Source organism: Peromyscus maniculatus, chromosome 3, assembly GCF_049852395.1.
Source record: "Peromyscus maniculatus bairdii isolate BWxNUB_F1_BW_parent chromosome 3, HU_Pman_BW_mat_3.1, whole genome shotgun sequence".
Lineage (NCBI taxonomy): Eukaryota > Metazoa > Chordata > Mammalia > Rodentia > Cricetidae > Peromyscus > Peromyscus maniculatus.
The window spans coordinates 110,736,926-110,753,227 of record NC_134854.1 but is presented as its reverse complement, the minus strand read 5'-3'; the positions used below and the strand labels follow the sequence as shown (position 1 = coordinate 110,753,227).

Here is a 16,302-nt window from a genome sequence, read left to right as displayed (position 1 = left end):
TGCTCTGTGCATGAGGGCCGCTGCCTATTGTCAGGAAGTACATAGCTGTGGAGAGATGAACCAGAGAAGAGGTGCCAAGGAAGGTGTAGAGGGAGTTTCTCCCTGTCACCTGTGCCAGCCCACGTGGCAGATGGGCTCATTCCAGGCACGTGCTCTAGAGCACTGCACTACTATAGTCCCTGTGATTCCTGGTCCAGCCAACTTCCTTTCTCTGGCAAGTGGTAGCCACCTCCCAAATAGCCTCCTTGCAGTCTTTTCTCCTTCAGTAACCCCATTATCCACGTGATAGAGTAAACATCAGCAAATATACAGGTCATGCCATTCCTCAACCTAATTGGCCCTATTAGGAATAACACAACTTGTATCTTGCAGCTGCCATCCAGGCTCCATGTGACTGGGCCCTGCTTCTTTGTTGCTGTTAGACATTGCCTTTTCATGGTGGCATTTCCATGACTGCTCTCCTCTGAGACTTCTTGCCTACAGTGGCCTTAGCTTTGACCCCTCTTCCTTTCTACCTTGCTAAGGAGCCTCCTGCCATACATACTCGTTAGAACAGCATCCCACAGCACCTGTTCTGTCCCATAGTGCTGTTTGGCTTGCTGCATGCTTTTATATAGAAACAAGGCTAGGCAGGAATAGTTGCCGTTTGTGTCTCAGTAGAATGTAAACTTCACAAGGATAAGTATATTTCCTTACACTAGTATCTGACACATAGTAGCTACTTGAAAAAAAAATAATGGCTGATGAGTTAGATGTCCCTGGACCCTAGCACTGTTCTGCTGTCTGAAGTCCTTTGTGAAGACACCCACTTTTACCTACAGGAACGCAGTACTGCTGGCAAGTTGCATAGGTAGCAGAAAGAATGAGTGATGGTAAGAACAGAGCAGAGTTTTTTTTTTAATTGCAGTGTTAGGGGTGGAACCCAGGTCCTGGCATATGCTAGTTACCTGCTCCAGCATTGAGCTGCCCTGCAGGGCTCCTGTGCACTTACTGTGAGGCTATTGGAGTATACATATTAATGTGGGGATGTTCCAACACAACTTCTTGGGGTATGTATCATGTGTCCTCTTTTGTAGCTAGAGCACTTCAAGGACACAGAGATAGTCTCTTAATAGTTACAAGCTTCACTTGGGACTTGACCTCAGCTATCATTGCTCCAGAGGGTGTTCATAAGGGATAATGCCTCTGTTCCTGTCAGGGGATGTCTGGAACTGGATGAATTGATGTGGTCCATCTCCACAGGAAGATGTGGAGTAATAGTAGTTCCCGCATACAGAATCTTCTCTTAGGGTGTTTACATGACTGTGAGGTCGGAGCTGTTAACCTATGCTAATGTCTCAACAGGTGTAGAGAACATGAAATGCCAGGTGAAGGGGCTCTAAGTAATGCAGGAGGCCTAGGGTAGCATGCATTCTTTCAGCAGGGTATAGCTCACCAGACTCTGTACCTCCTCTGAGATGGCTACAGACTATTTCTTTACTTATACAGCTTTCTATGCTGTCCCCGCAGGGGTGGGTGCTTGTGCATGTGTGCACATATATGTGGGGTATGCTGGTGAATGATTGTGCTTGCTTGCATGGGTTTTTGTAGACAGCAAAGGTTGATGTCAGGGTATCCACCTCAATTTAGAGCTTGCCCTTTTGGTTAGGCTGGGCAGGTGGCCAGCACGCTCCTGGGATCCACCCCCAGCACTGGAGTGACAAGTATGTAGTGTACTGTGGATATGGTTTTTACATGGCTACTGGGGACCTGAACACAGCATTTTACAGACTGGGTTGTCTGCTCAGCCCTGCTGTGTGGGTTTTTAATGCTCACCTAGGACCTGTTCTGAGGTTCCAACCACTTGCCTAATGTTACTAGACAAAGCAATACACTTTGTGCACTGGGAAACTGGGAGGTACAGGTGACATCTTGGGACACCTGTAGCAGTCAGCTGGTGGTGCTATGTACATCACAATGGCTGGTGGTAGGACAAATCACAGTTCTTTTGGCTTCTAGTTAGGGACTTCTAGCTCTTTCCAGTGGATTGTGTTTCCGTCAGTGTTTGGAGGGATAAGAGTGGCATGATGGCATATGTCCCTCTTAGATGCACTGCATTTGCCTGATCATTAACCGCTCTCTTCGGGTTCCTGTTAAACATGGTAGACCATGCTAACCCTGGGAAGCCATATGCCCTAGGTACATTGGCATGCTATATAAAGTGAAGCAGTACTAATGAAGGCAGCACATGTAGCAAGGCCCTGAGGAGGAAAGAAGGACAGATCCACAGCTATGCCCAGAGGTGTCACAAGAGCCACTTCATCAACTGAGAGAGAACACCTGGAGATGCTCTTAGAGCCTAGTCACTATAGCCTGGCCACCCTAAGGATACCTCTGTATCCAGAGTCTATGGAGGTCACCTTTGTTCAGGTGAATATCCAGACCAAATGACAAGGCTCAGAAGAAAGCCACTCCCATGAGATGAGACATCCCGACACAGGTGGGAGAGGTCGGACCACGACTGGAGTGTTCCACCTTGAAAACACAGTAGTCAGGACGTTGTGAAAGAAGATGAACAGATCAAAAAGGACTGAAAAGGAAAAGACGATCGATGTGAATATCAAAACTAGAGCCACCACCACACCAGTGACTCAGCTAATTACCTCACAAGGCTCCCTAGCAGCAGGCTGGGCTTTATTCTTCCTATTACTCTCTTAAATTTTTGCCTCTGACCATGACAGTCATTCATATGTATTGAATATGTTTCTGGGATAGAGAAGCCAGTAGAAGGACGAAATGATAATCTATGAATCTAGTACACAGTATTCTCTCCTGGTTTTATCTAGATGTAATTATTCTGGATATAAAATTTTAGACCCTGATTTACAACAATGTTTGAACCCTGAGCCTTGCTCCATATCATAATTAAACATTCCTTGCTGGCTCCATACTGTTTTATGGTTTTGAGTTACTATGTTCACCCTAATGTGTGTGTGTGTGTGTGTGTGTGTGCGCGTGCGTGTGTGCGTGCGTGTGTGTGTGTGTGTGTGTGTGTGTGTGTGTGTGTGTGTAGCACCTCATTCTGACAGCAGCCTGCAGAGTGTTTTCATTGCAGAGTATTCTTTTTTTGTTGTTTGTTTTGTTTGTTTTTTCTAGACAGGGTTTCTCTATGTGTATCTGGCTGTCCTGGAACTCACTCTGTAGACCAGATTAGCCTCAAATTTAGAGATCTGCCTTCCTCTGCTTCCCAGGTGCTGGGACTGAAGGTGTATGCTATCACGCCTGGCTCATTGCAGATTGTTCTTTAGAGCACATTACTGGAATATTGGAAAGAAGATGGTTTTGTTTTTGTTTTTTTGTTTTGTTTGTTTGTTTGTTTTTAATGGGTGAGGGCATATTTTGTGGGTGGAATAGGGATGTCTTAGTTAGAGTTTCTATTGGTGTGAAGAGACACCATGACCACGACAACTCTTATAAAGAAAACATTTAATTGGGGTGGTTCACTTACAGTTCGGAAATTCAGTCCATTACCATCACAATGGGGAGCATGGTGGCAAGCAGGTGCTGGAGAAGTAGCTGTGAGTCCTATATCCTGCAGGCAGCAGGAGGTCAACTGAGACAGTGGACAGTGTCCCGAGCATAGGAAACCTCAAAGCCCGCCCCCTCAGTGACACACTTCCTCCAACAAGGCCACACCCACTCCAACAAAGCCACACCTCCTAATAGTGCCACTCCTTGCAAGATTATGGGGGTCAGTTACATTCAGACTACCACAGGGGACAAGGATATTGGAACATATGTGGCCTTATTACTACATAGTAAAGAATTTGTCTGGTCTGGGCCCTGAGTTCCCAAAGCCCTTGAGTTATCTTAGGTGCTAAGTATGTCTGTTCATGTTGGGCCATGGGCCCACAGTTGGGTTTTTGCCGTTAAGGAGATGTTTCAAGTAGTCATGCTGGGAAGACCAATCATATGAATGGGGTGTTGGGGCTTTGGGTCAATGATAGCATCCTGATTTTATGACCACTGAAAAGTGGAAAGTGACTTCAGTTTCATGGCTAGTAATCCAGTTAGGCACATCTCAGTAATGAGACCTCCCACCCCACCCCACCCCACCCCACCCCACCCGGAAAAAAAAAACCCTCTGGAAACTGAGGCTTAGATGATTTCCTGGTTAGCAAATACCGATATAAAGTCCTTAGAAAGTAACATATTCAGGCCCAATGGGGACTTGGCCCAGGAGCACAGAGAAGGCATCAGACCCACATAGGCCTCCTGCCACGTGTTTCCTCATTTGCCTGGTATAAAACTATAATCCTAATTATGATGCTGTCATAGTTCTCTAACCCCAGGGCTGGAAGAAGCCATTTGAGATTGGAGCACCTGGGCAGAAGTGTGAGCGGCCTAGGAAGTCTCAGTCTTGGTCTCTATGCATCAAAATTTCATAATTAGTGATTTTGGTGTCATCTCAAGTCTTCCCATGGCTATTACCAAGACATCTGGGAAAATGCTACTCTTAAATTTTATTTATTTACTTACTTAAATTTTTAAAAGAGAATTTCACACATGAGTGCTGTATTTATATCATTTTCACACCTTTCTCTCTCTCCTCCAACACCTCTTGTGCCCCTCTTCCTTTCAATTTCATAACCTTTTCTTCTTAATTATTATTGTCATATATCCACACATGTGTATATAAATACAGCCTACTGAGTGCATTTAGTGTTGCTTGTATGTATATGTATTTAGAGATGACCAATTGGGTTGAATAACCTATTAGGGAGTTCATTCCTGGAGAGGGCTGATTCTCCCTTTCCGAACAGCTATTAGTTGCTTGTACCTCTTCGTCTGGGGGTGAAGTTTTTGTGAGATTGCCTCTATCCACGTTGACAATCATCTGTTGTTGTCATTGTGTTGGTCTTATTGTTGAGATTTCTTGGGTTCAGCTTTCTTGTCGTATATGGAAGACATTAATTATCTCTTAGTAGGTGTCCTAGTCCTCTGGCTCTTATAGTCCTTTTGTCCCTCTTCCTCCGTGTTCCCTGAATCTTAGGTGTAGGGATTATGTTGTAGAAGTGTCAATTGAGGTTGGGCATCCTATAGTCAGTTGTTCTCTGTACTTGGAACAATTGTGTGTGTGTGGGTCTCTGGAACTTGTGTCCTGCAGAAAGCAGCTTCTTTGGTGAGGGGGAGAGCTATGCTTGTCGGTAGATAGAATGATAAGTATTTAGGATGTAGTTGGGAATTATACTGGCTTAGGAAGTGGCAGTGGTAGGGCTTCCTCTGGGGTTCGTGACCTTACCAGCCATGGTAGTTTACCAGCCATGGTAGTTTGGCTAGGTCCACTGTTCTAGCGTGGATCCCCCCTGTTGAACAGGCCTTACAATCAGATGGCTGTTGATTACCCCAGTATAAAGTGCCACTGTGGCAGTCCTGGGGCTGTCTTGCTGAACTGGTCATTGGTGTGGTTCATAGGCTTTACAGCGGACAGGACTATTCATTTCTTTACTTATTCCCTTGGCAGCTTGACCAGCACCTTCAGATACCCTGAGAGCTAGTCCTCAGGAGGAGGCTTTCTAGGTAAGTTGTAGCACTATTCCTCAAGTCCTGTGTCCTACGTTTATGGTTTCTTCAGCAACAGGGTCTCACTTTCATTTTCTGGTAGGCAACCATGGGCAGTGGTGATAGCCTGTATTGTTTAGGGAGTCTCTTAGACTCTCATGACTAGCAATTCAAAGGGAGGTTTCCTTTGCTTGGTTGTGGGAATTCTGTTAAGTAGTCTGTAGCTCTTTGGGGGGAGCATTAATTATCACCCCAAGTAGCATAACTTCATTTAAACTCTGTGTGTGTGTGTGTGTGTGTGTGTGTGTGTGAGAGAGAGAGAGAGAGAGAGAGAGAGAGAGAGAGAGAGAGAGAGAGAGACTATATATGTATTTTTAAGTAAACATAAAATGTCTTCCTATCCCCGCGGCCCGCCCCCCAGCGTCCTGCGTTGCTTATTCCTCTTTCCTTCTCCCTCTGTACAAATGCTGGGGAAGCTGTGGGGGAAGGGATCCTCATTCACTATTGGTGGGAATTGCAGACTGGTAATAGCCAGTGTAGGAATCAGTGTGGAGAATTCTCAGACAGCTAAAAAGCAGATCTGCCATATGACCCAGCTGTATCACTACTTGGCATATGCCCAAAGTATGACCTTCCTACTCTACAGAAACTTACTCAGCTATGTTCATTGCCACTCTATTCATAATAGCTAGGAAGAGGAAACAACTTAAATCTCCTTCAACTGACGCATGGTTGGTAAAAATATGGTATGTATACACAATGGAATTCTATTCCGCTGAAAAGGAAAAAAAATCATGAAATTTGCCAGTAAATGATGGGAACTAGAAAATATGAGTGATGTAACCCAAATTCAGAAAGGTAAACACCGTGTGTTCTCTCTTATTTGTGGATCTGAGCTCTGAATTTTTAGATGTGACTATATAGCCTAAAATAACCACAGAAATCAAGAAAATAAAAAGGGACCTTGGCAAGGGGGTGGGACGGGACACCAGAGAGACAGATAGTAGGACACAGGTGCCATGAAAATAGAAATGGGAAGAAAGAGAGCCTCCGCGTGGGTGGGAGGGGAGGCAGTATGCGTGTGCCCTGGCTGGGGAGGACTTCTGGGCTCAATTGATCCTCCTTCCTCAGCCGCTTGAGTAGCTGGGACCACAAGTACAGACCACTACTCCTGACATAACTCAGTCCCTTCCTTCCTTCTGCACTATCTTAAAACATTTATGAACCAAGTATGATGGCACACGCCTTTTATCCCAACACTCTAGAGGCAGAGGCAGACAGAACTCTTGAGTATGAGGCCAGGTTGGTCTACAGAGTAAGTTACAGGACAGCACGGCTATGCAGAGAGACCCTGTCTCAAAAAACAGCAACAAACAAATTTATGAAACCACAAATCAATTTACCTTTGCTTACATGACTCTAAAAAAATTGACAAAATCAGTATCATTATTAGTACTAGAGTTAACTGTAACTCCTTGAACTTAATACCATGTTAATATTCAGAATCACTGCCCCCTGGTATTTAAATCTTGTTCTATAGAAGGAAATAAAGCATACATATATATTTTCTGGTGTTTGGTATAAGTAAGGTGCCCAAGGCTCAGAAAGGTAAGTGGTTTCCTTAGGTCAGCTCTCACTGAGGTTTGTGGTCTATGCCCACTTGTTTAGTGAATGAAGCCTCTAACCTCAGCCAGAAGCTACCCCCCAGTGCAGGGCTACCCTTCCCTGGAAACCAGAGCTGGGTGCTCAGTGTAGATTTCTCTTAGATTTGAGTCTGCTCTTTGTTTACTTTTTTGAACAACTGGGGATGGAACCCAGGGTCTTGCATATGCTAAGCATGCATCTCCCACTAAAGCCATACCCCAGCCTCTGTGTCTTTAAGGGGCTGCTTTTGGGATGGGCCAGAGTCAGGTTAGGCCTCCTAAAATGAGAATGCATGACTAGAAAGGTAGAAAGGGTAGTGGGGGATCATGGCTTTGGTATCTTAGTTCTGCCATGCTCTGGCTGTGTGTTTGAGGCTTGTGAATTGCTCTCTCTGGTTAAGTTTGCTTTGGGAGGATGAAATTAGTCTTTCCTTTACAGCTGAAGTGGAAATGATGGAAATGTGGGTTCTGAGCACTCCTAGCATAGTGCTTTAGCGTGGGATACTTACAAATGTGAACTTAATGAGTCTTCTGTGCTAGGGAGGAGGACAGAGCACTGAGAGTAGAAGTTCCCACCCACCCTTCATCCTTCCTGAACCCCCAGTCCCAGGCCTCTTCTTCCTCTCTCTCTCCTCTCCCTGACTTGGTGCACAGGTGTGCAGGATAGGGATACTGAGGCAAGGGGATACCAGATGGCACCAGCAGACTTTGGAGCAAAGACAGGACCCCAAGTGTGACTGTGTCCTGTCATCACCCCTCATGTGGTCTTGATAATGATGCTTTGCAGATGAAGGTGCTTGGCACAGAGTGGGAAGTGCTCCTTATCTTCTTATGGTATTATGGGTATTTCTAATTTCAGAGTAAGATGTGGGACTTGTGGATGCAAGAAACTGGCAGGGTGCTCAGCTCTTGGGCTCTGCAAGAAAATGGAGCTCTGCTTAGCCTGAGGGTGGAGCTCATGGCTGTGGGAATCTTGCTGCCAGGGGTGTGCTGAGACATTCCTTCACCTTGGAGGAAATGAGAGTTTTAGGAAGAGGTCAGAGGCCCAGAACCTTGACGAAACCAGACAGACCATACAGTGAGTCACATAAGAAGGACATCAGAACCAATTGGCTAGAGAGGGTCTAATAAATTGTGTCCCTCACAAGGACCGACATTTTCTGTTCCTTGGGTGGGCCACATGTGCTTCGCTCTCAGGAAGATTGGGAACAGCTGTCCTGAATCGTTGCTGTTGAGTCATATCTGGTCCATGGGCCAGCGGTTGGCGCCTCTGGTCATTCCGTCCCTTTTTAGCAAAGCTCTTGGGGAAGTGCATGCTCAGCATCCTCTGTGTGGTGCTGGCAGCCTGGCTTCCGTGGCCTCCTGCTGTGTCCTTAGCCTAGAGCAGCCTCTCCAGGGCTTTCCATCTCCTCTAGTAACTTTGGTGCTTGCTTAGCAGATCTTCCAACTTTACTCTTCTGGACCCCTCTGTATTACTAGCATGTGTATGCATGTGCATGTGTCCCTACAGACTGGGTTCCTTGAGGAACAGTTTTGGGAACAGGTGTTCAGATGGCAGAGGACCAGATTCTCATTTCAGTGCCTGGTACCAGTGGAATTGGGGTAGCTGGTTTGCAGGCATGGGGCATCTTGAAGATTAGCAGTGGGGAAGGAGAGCCTCAAGATGGGGATGCTTCCCTGACACACTGGTCTGGTCTGCCCACCACTTCACCGGGGCCCTCTGTGTCCTGGCAAATCTCTCATTGATTTCATCTCTCAAATTGCTAACTGTTGGGCCCACGGGACATTGTGGGCTATGCAGCCCTTCACAGTGAGATGTGTTCCTGCTGCCCCTTCTGAAATGGGGCCTGCGGTGCCTCTTCAGTCCCCAGTCTCCGTCCAGAAAAATGTCTAATTGTATCTTGAACTCATTTACATTGCTTGCTTCAATGGCCTCACTTGGCAGCTGAGGCTGTATGCTAATTCCACCCTTTTCATGAAGGAATTCTGCTGATTTTACTTACTTTTTATGGTTGATCCTGTCCTTTCTTCTCCCTCCACCCCCCATTTTTTGTCTGCTGCTTTCCAGGCAGTTTATCAAGCTGCTCTTTCACTGGCCCTGCAAGCCTCTGCCCTCAGGATGTGTTCATCTGGTTGAGCTCAGACCTGAGTACTGGCCCTTGCCTTCCTGAACTTCTAGCTCAGGACTAGTGGAGAGGGCTCTGCCGTGGTTTCTCCACAAACAGGAAGGGCTTTCTGTGACATGGTGGCAAATATCTTCTGGGGCATGTGTCTGAGGCCATAGTGACAGCTGATTTTTTTCCCTCAGAGCCAAAGTGAGAGTACCACAGCATCAGGAGCCCTGGGAGGGAGGACCTGGCTTTTACACCAGGTGGGGTGCCCATAGTGTGGCCTAGACCAGTCTCTGCTGCCCTAAGTTGAGCCTTCTTTACCCATCCTCCCCATTCAGGTTTGCTGAGTGTTTTCCAAGTAGACTAGCCCTGGAACCTGCTCATCACTGGGAATGGTGCTGTACTTGAGCTGACACTTCTGTGGCACAGCTGTTCTCTCTCCTTTCTCTTCCTGTACTCCACATACCTTGTTTTGTTGTGTTTTGTTTGCAGTGCTGGGGAATGAACCCAGGCCTTGTACGTGTTAGGACACCACCACTGAGAAAGAAAGAAGGGCTTAGTCATTGTTATGGGGAAGGGGGATGTCCTTTGTGTAGTGACGAGCCTGTCAGTGATGGAGGCTACACATCCAGGGCTACGAAGTTGTAACGTTCTTGTAATGAACTCTCCCAACAACACCTCTCTCAGAAATTGTCCCTGCATTGGACAGTGTGTGACTAACTTCAAAGTACTGAACCTCTTGGGCCTTGTAGGGCTTTTCATTTACTCCACGAGTATTTGTTGAGCACCTACTATGTGCTGGTGGTACAGGGGAAAGACAGCCCACATGCCTGTCTCAGTGGAGAAGCAGAAGAGGAGTGAGCAGTGCAGCAGAACTGTCCCGGGGCATGATGGAGCTAGGGAAGGTGCCCCTTCGAGGCCAGAGAAATAAGGTGATGTGAGAGGTGCAGGCCAAGGCCATGTTGTCCAAGGGGTGGAAGGAGGGGCCTGACACACCCCCTCATTAGCTCTGGAGATGCCAGCGCTGGGGAGGGAAAGTACTCAACTCCGGGAAGCCCTGGTGGAGGTCTGGGTGATTTGGAGCCCTGTTGGAGGTTTGTAGCCTCTGACATCAGAGCGCCGCCCTGTGACCTTTAGCTGACCTTTAGCCTCCATCCCTGCCCTCTCAAGCACTAAAGGGGCTTCCAGGAGCAAGGGGTCACTGTGGGCCTGTGTGCTGGTGCCCTGCTTCTTTCTGACACAGGTAGGTGAGGGCCAAAGAAACTGGTGTTCGTTCTTCTTCTAGTATTCTTTTCTAGAGAGCATTCTCTTTAGAGAGCTCACACTCGGGAGCTGCAGGCCACTCTTGGCCTGTAGGCATGTTTGGTTTGGGTCATATAGTTTAAACATTTTTTGAATTGGTTGTCAAAGTTTAAAATTTGGCAAATTTCATGTAATAGTCCAGATTTTTGGCTTCTCTTGAAAAGTGGGAAGACCTGGCAGCCCGAGGCCTGCATTCCTGCCTGTCTGTGGTGGGCTGGAGCTGGGGAGACTGTCCCCTCCAGCGGGGCTCAGGAGTCTCCACTCCCTCTGGCCCCATACTTGGTCTTGCTCTTTGCTCCCTCCATCACCCACGTAACATGCCCACAGCCCCAGGCGTTTATGTTTTAGATCACTGTGTCCTATATCCTCCATTCCAGAAATGTAGGGCCTTTGTCAGTGAGAACAGGGTTTCCTGTCCCAGGAAGTGGCTGTGTGTTTCAGACCCCAGGGAGGGTTACAATTTCATCTGTAAGCTCTCTAGTGCCCAGCCGGTGGGAGAAGCTGAGGCACAGACATGGAAAGCCCATTTACAGTGCCATTTGGTGTAGCTGGTGAACTGGGGTCCAGTGTGTCACTGCAAAGCCTGTCCCACAACCCACTCTGTCTACCACAGTGGCCCACATAGCTGAGGTGTGCCTGCACACCTGAAGGTGGGAAGGCTCCCTGTGGCATCACTTGTGTTCAGAGGAAGTGGCCCGGTGGGTAGATCTCAGACAGAGCTAGGTTAGGCCCAGTGCCCCATGTTCAAGTTGTGAGTTGCACTGTCTCCTGCCCCCCTTTTCCACACTGACTGGACACTTTTCTGTATGCTGAGCAATTCTGACTTTGTTAAGCCCACATTGTTGAGGCATGCCAAGTTGAGACCTCCATAGGTAGTAGCTGGTTAGAAAATGATGCTTATTTTCACAATGGAAATAACATGGGTAGGACCCTAGAATTACCAAAGTTTTGTGAAAAATACTGACTTAAAAAATAAATCAGGTGCAGCCGGGCGGTGGTGGCGAACAGCTTTCATCCCAGCACTCCGGAGGCAGAGCCAGGCGGATCTCTGTGAGTTCGAGGCCAGCCTGGTCAATAGAGCGAGATCCAGGACAGGCACCAAAACTACAGTCTCAGGGGGAAAAAAAATCAGGTGCAATGGCAGGTACCTTGTAAGTCCCAACAACTCAGGAGGCAAGGCAAGAGGATTGCCTCAACCCAGGAATTCTTAACAAGTTTGGGTAACGTACTGAGACCTTGCCTTCAAAACAAACAAACAAATAGATAAAATAAAGAGTGGTGTTTTCCCAGGTGTCCTGGTAACAGTAGTGGGAGATCTGAGATGACTCCAAATTGTACAGGTCCACAGCTCTGTCCCAATATGGTCCCCTCCTAACCACATGCTGTACTGTGGACCACAGACTGGTTAGGAGTGGCTCCAGCTGTGCTGGTTGGCCAGAGAGCAGGGCAGCACTGCAGGCTTCAGACAGGCGCCCACACTCTAGATGTGCTCTGCACCCTCCACTGTGCGCCTTCCCCAGCTCCTGCTCATGACCCCAGGTAGAGAGAGTGGCCTGTGCTGAGGGAACAGTAAGTTCAGAAACCCCTTGTCCCGGGAATGTGCTCTGGGTCCTTAATGGCAGTAAGCCTGTCTGTTAATTAATGCCAGGAAGGTGCCCTGGCTTCATCTTGAGATACCACCCGCTCCTCTGTGCCCGCTTTAGCCTAGAGTTTCAGTGTGGTCTGTGTTTGGGCCTCAGACATCACCATATGAAGTTTGCTCTGGCCGCTGGCTCGGGCACCCTTCAGAGTTGCATTCCCACATCCCCTCTCGCTGGTTGTCCACAAGTTCTGCATCCATATTTGGTGATTCATCTCTATTCCCCTTCCTCCCCCAGCCCCTCAAGGTGTCTGCCAAAAGTCTGTATAACTCATATCATCTCCCAAGCTGTTATAGTATATGAAGACAGAGGATAACTTAGTTATTTTTGAATACAGATTCTTAGCAGAAGTAAGAAGTGTGGTGGGGGAGTTTTTATACTCGCTGCATGAAATAGACAATATTTCCTGAAACAGGAGATATGAACCTCAAAGAATTTAAAATAAAACATTCATTTTATTATTTTTTTTTAAAAAAAGGAAAACTAGGGGGGAAAAAGTAGAATAGTCAGTCTTTTTATCCTAAGTACAGATGAAATTGATTAAACCTTAAAGACTGGCCTCCGCACACCCGGTTTATTAATTGAAGAATTTCCTCTTACCCAGAATGGGAAGTTCACATTAACATCGAGCTTGCCCTGAGTGCTGGTGACACTTGAGAACTGAACATTTTCCACAATCCTATTTTCTCTTCGGTGCTAGAGGAAATCCTAAAATGGCTAAGATGGGGGAGGGGTGGGGGGAGCAGAACCCGTACTTTTAAGGAAGCCTTCTTTCATTTCCTTGTAAAGCATGAAATCAAATTATAGCTCGTGGCCCACAATTATTTTATTTCTACATTTCAAATTCCATTTTCTGCTCCTTTTTGCTGCTCTTGAACAGGGGCTGCACTGTTGGATGGAGTCCTCTGAAGAGATTGCCCCAGATAGACTGTGACACAGTAGCTGGAGGAAGCCAGCAGCCAGGCTCCCCTGCTGGGTCAGGAGCCAGGCCCCACGAACCCTCCTGCATCCGGAAGGTCCATGGCGTCACTGCTCCTGGCCAGGGAGCCTCTGCTGTGTGTGCAGATCCTGGCAGTACCTCGAACTCTTCAGAAAGGGCAGCATGTGGCATTTTAGAGACTCCCAAGTACTAGTGGTAGGAGGTGGCACAAGGTGAGGCTGGTACTAGTGGTCTACTGACTTCTGGGGGCTAAAGGTCATGCTGTGTTCCCATCCAACCCTAGGTTGGATCCCTCACTCTGGCCCTGTTGATGCTACCTACTTAGCATCTAATAATGTTTCATGTTGTTTTGTCTTGTTCTGTTTGTTTTTATTAGCTGTTTTCTACAAGTTATATGCTGTTACACTTACTACCATATAAAGTTCTTAACCTAAATGCAATTTTAAAAATATTTTAAAAACTCTCCAGCTAGGCACAGTGGCATGATCCTAGCTTCTCTGGAGAGTGAGGTAAGAGGTTTTCTGTAGCCCAGGAGTTCAAGACCAGCTGAGGCCACATACCAAGTGAGGCCTTATTTAAAAACAAACAAACAAAACCCATTTTAAAGACATGAATATGCAGATAACATATTTGCTCACAGAGAGTGCTTGGGGGGCAGAGAGCCCTAGTTTAACTGCTGCCCGATTGCTCAAGTGAACCATGTGTTTGAAAATGCTTTTTAAGGCTGCCTTCAGTGGTCACACAATCACAGCCTTCCTCTGGCAGACAGCTCTCCTCCAGGTGGGACTGAGGTACTCATGCTTCTGGAAAAGGTCTGTTTCTTGCAGTTTTCAGTCCACTGGAGACCATCTGACCAATAGCCTCTGACTTTGGAAGATTTCTTTGTGATTTCTCTGAGATTCCCAATCTCTTTGGTCTCTTATTCATAGACTTCAGGGTATTGCCCAGGCGCTGCCCCAAAGCATTTTGGGCTCCTGTCTCACCTGCTAGCTGTGTGACTAGGCATGACACTTAAGATCTTGCCAAGCCATGGCTTTGTCAGCCTGTGTGATGTGTGTATAGCAGGTCCTTCTTCCTGAGCTGTGTGGGGTGGAAATGACCTCCTCTGGATGGTTTCTCTTAGGTACCCAGTAAATATTCTTTCTCCTCATGCCCCTGACTCTTTGACTATAGGTGTCTCTTTTATTTTCCATTTTTAAGCTTTCACTTTGAAATAATTTTGTATTTGTTGAAAAGTTACAAGAATAGTAGAAAGAACCATTGTGTCCATTGCTGTGATGAAACACCAAGACCTAAAGCCACATGGGGGTGGGGATTGGTGTTTGTCTTACATATCCTGAGACACAATCCATGTCTTTCCATTTGGGAAGCCAAAGCAGGAACTCAATCAGACGGAAACCTGGAGGCAGGAGCTGATGCAGAGCCCATGAAGGAGTGCCGATTACTGGCCTGTTTGTTCCCTATGGCTTGCTCAGCCTGCTTTCTTATAACATCCAGGACCACTAGCCCCTGGGGCGGGGGCACCACCCACAATGGGCTGGGCCCTCCCACACTGATCACTAATTAAGAAAATGCACTACAGGCTTGTCTGCCTACAGCCTGATATTATGGAGGCCTTTCCTCAACTTAGGTTCACTCCTCTCAGATGATTATAGCTTGTGTCAAGTTGATGTAAAACTAGCTATAGCCAACACATCTTGTCACCCTGCAGTGAACTTTGACCCTCTCCACACGCCTTTGTCTGGTTCTGGTGCTGCCAGACTTAGACTAGGAAGACTGGCCACTGGTCTTACAGAGGCCCTGACTTTAGGAGAGTATCTTCACAGCTGACAGTATGCCTCAGCCCCGGTCCCTTCCTGGTAGCATCAGAGCCACTCCCTGAGGAGCCTATCCTGGTGGCATGGTGGCTGTCCTAGAATGTCAGGGTGATTGCACAGATGGGTGCTTCTGTTGCCTGACTCTAGAAATCCTTTCCTTTCCCCAGGGAGATCTGTGGCTGGTGCAGGGGCCTCTTTATTGCTTCTTTCAATGTTGAACTGCTGACAGCAACAGTGTCTGGCTAGATTTTAGTAACTTTTATTTTTATTATGCTTTCTTTTGAGGAGGGGGGAAATCCTGTTGCCTGGTCATAGTGGCATACATTTATAGCCCTTTACCCCAGCACTTGTGAGGCCAAGGCAGGGCTTTGTTTTGCAAACTGTATCGTTTAGAAGGAAGAAGCAGAATTGAGGAGTTCCAGGTCAGCTTCAGTTACAGAGTGAGTTTGAGGCCAGCCTACACTAAATGAGACTCTGTCTCAAATCCCTCACCGCCTCCTGCAAAAAAACAAAAACAAAAAACACCCCACAAAGAATCCCTTTACTTAGGTAAGTAATATTGGCCTTACAATGGTATAACATTACTCTAAAAAAATGGTTTTTGAGTCAGGACCACAGTGCATGTGGCTCAAAATCAAGTACAGAAATGTCAGCCATTGTAGATGACAGACCAGCTGTGTCTGCTGCTGCGCATCCATCAGGTCTTACTGACTCCTAAAGAAGGGGTGGGAGAGTGAGTGGACCCTACCTGAGATTCCAGTTGCTCCTCCCACCTGTGTGTGTACAGTTCTTTGCCTAGTGCAATGGAGCCCTGGAGTCAGTTGCTGGTCTAGAGGCTAGGAGAGGTTAACTGAAGGGCTAACCTATGTGGCTATGGGGAAGCTGTCATCAGCGCTGGGTGACAGCCTTTCAGTGCAGCTCCTTTGGGTCACCCACAATTCAGCCAGTAATCCCTCACCCATGCTGTGTAAGTAAAGTCAACAAACTCACTGGTTCCTGGGGGGACTTTGGTGGAGTCGGTCGTACTTTGAGTTGTTGGGACTTTAGAGGCTAGATAGACATTTGTTTATGTCTCTGCCTGAAACTCTCCCTGCCCTTCAGTTTTTGGTCTGTAGTACAGTTTCCTCATCTTTAATGGTGTGACAGTACCATGCAAAATGAGTACTTAATTCTGTGTTAGGTCCTTTGACCATGGTCACTGTTACATTGCTAATCCAGTAGGTGAAGCACAGGATTTGAGTGTGGTTTTACTGAAATTTTCCTTGTGATTATGAGGGATCTGTAACTAGAGTTTTCCTGCCTTGCCCA

The 16,302-nt window shown here is 47.0% G+C and overlaps 1 protein-coding gene across 3 annotated transcripts in view; it reads left to right on the top strand.

Moving 5' to 3' along the window:
* Eefsec (eukaryotic elongation factor, selenocysteine-tRNA specific) overlaps window positions 1-16,302 on the top strand; it is a 210,441-nt gene that overhangs the window by 55,340 nt on the left and 138,799 nt on the right. Inside the window, exon 1 of one of the 3 annotated variants that reach the window (XM_076567282.1) lies at window positions 5,503-5,559. The exons of the other annotated variants lie outside the window; for them this stretch is intronic. The gene's annotated coding sequence lies outside the window, so the exon portion shown is untranslated. Of the gene's footprint in view, window positions 1-5,502; window positions 5,560-16,302 lie in introns of those variants that run through there. 3 annotated transcript variants of the gene reach the window in all.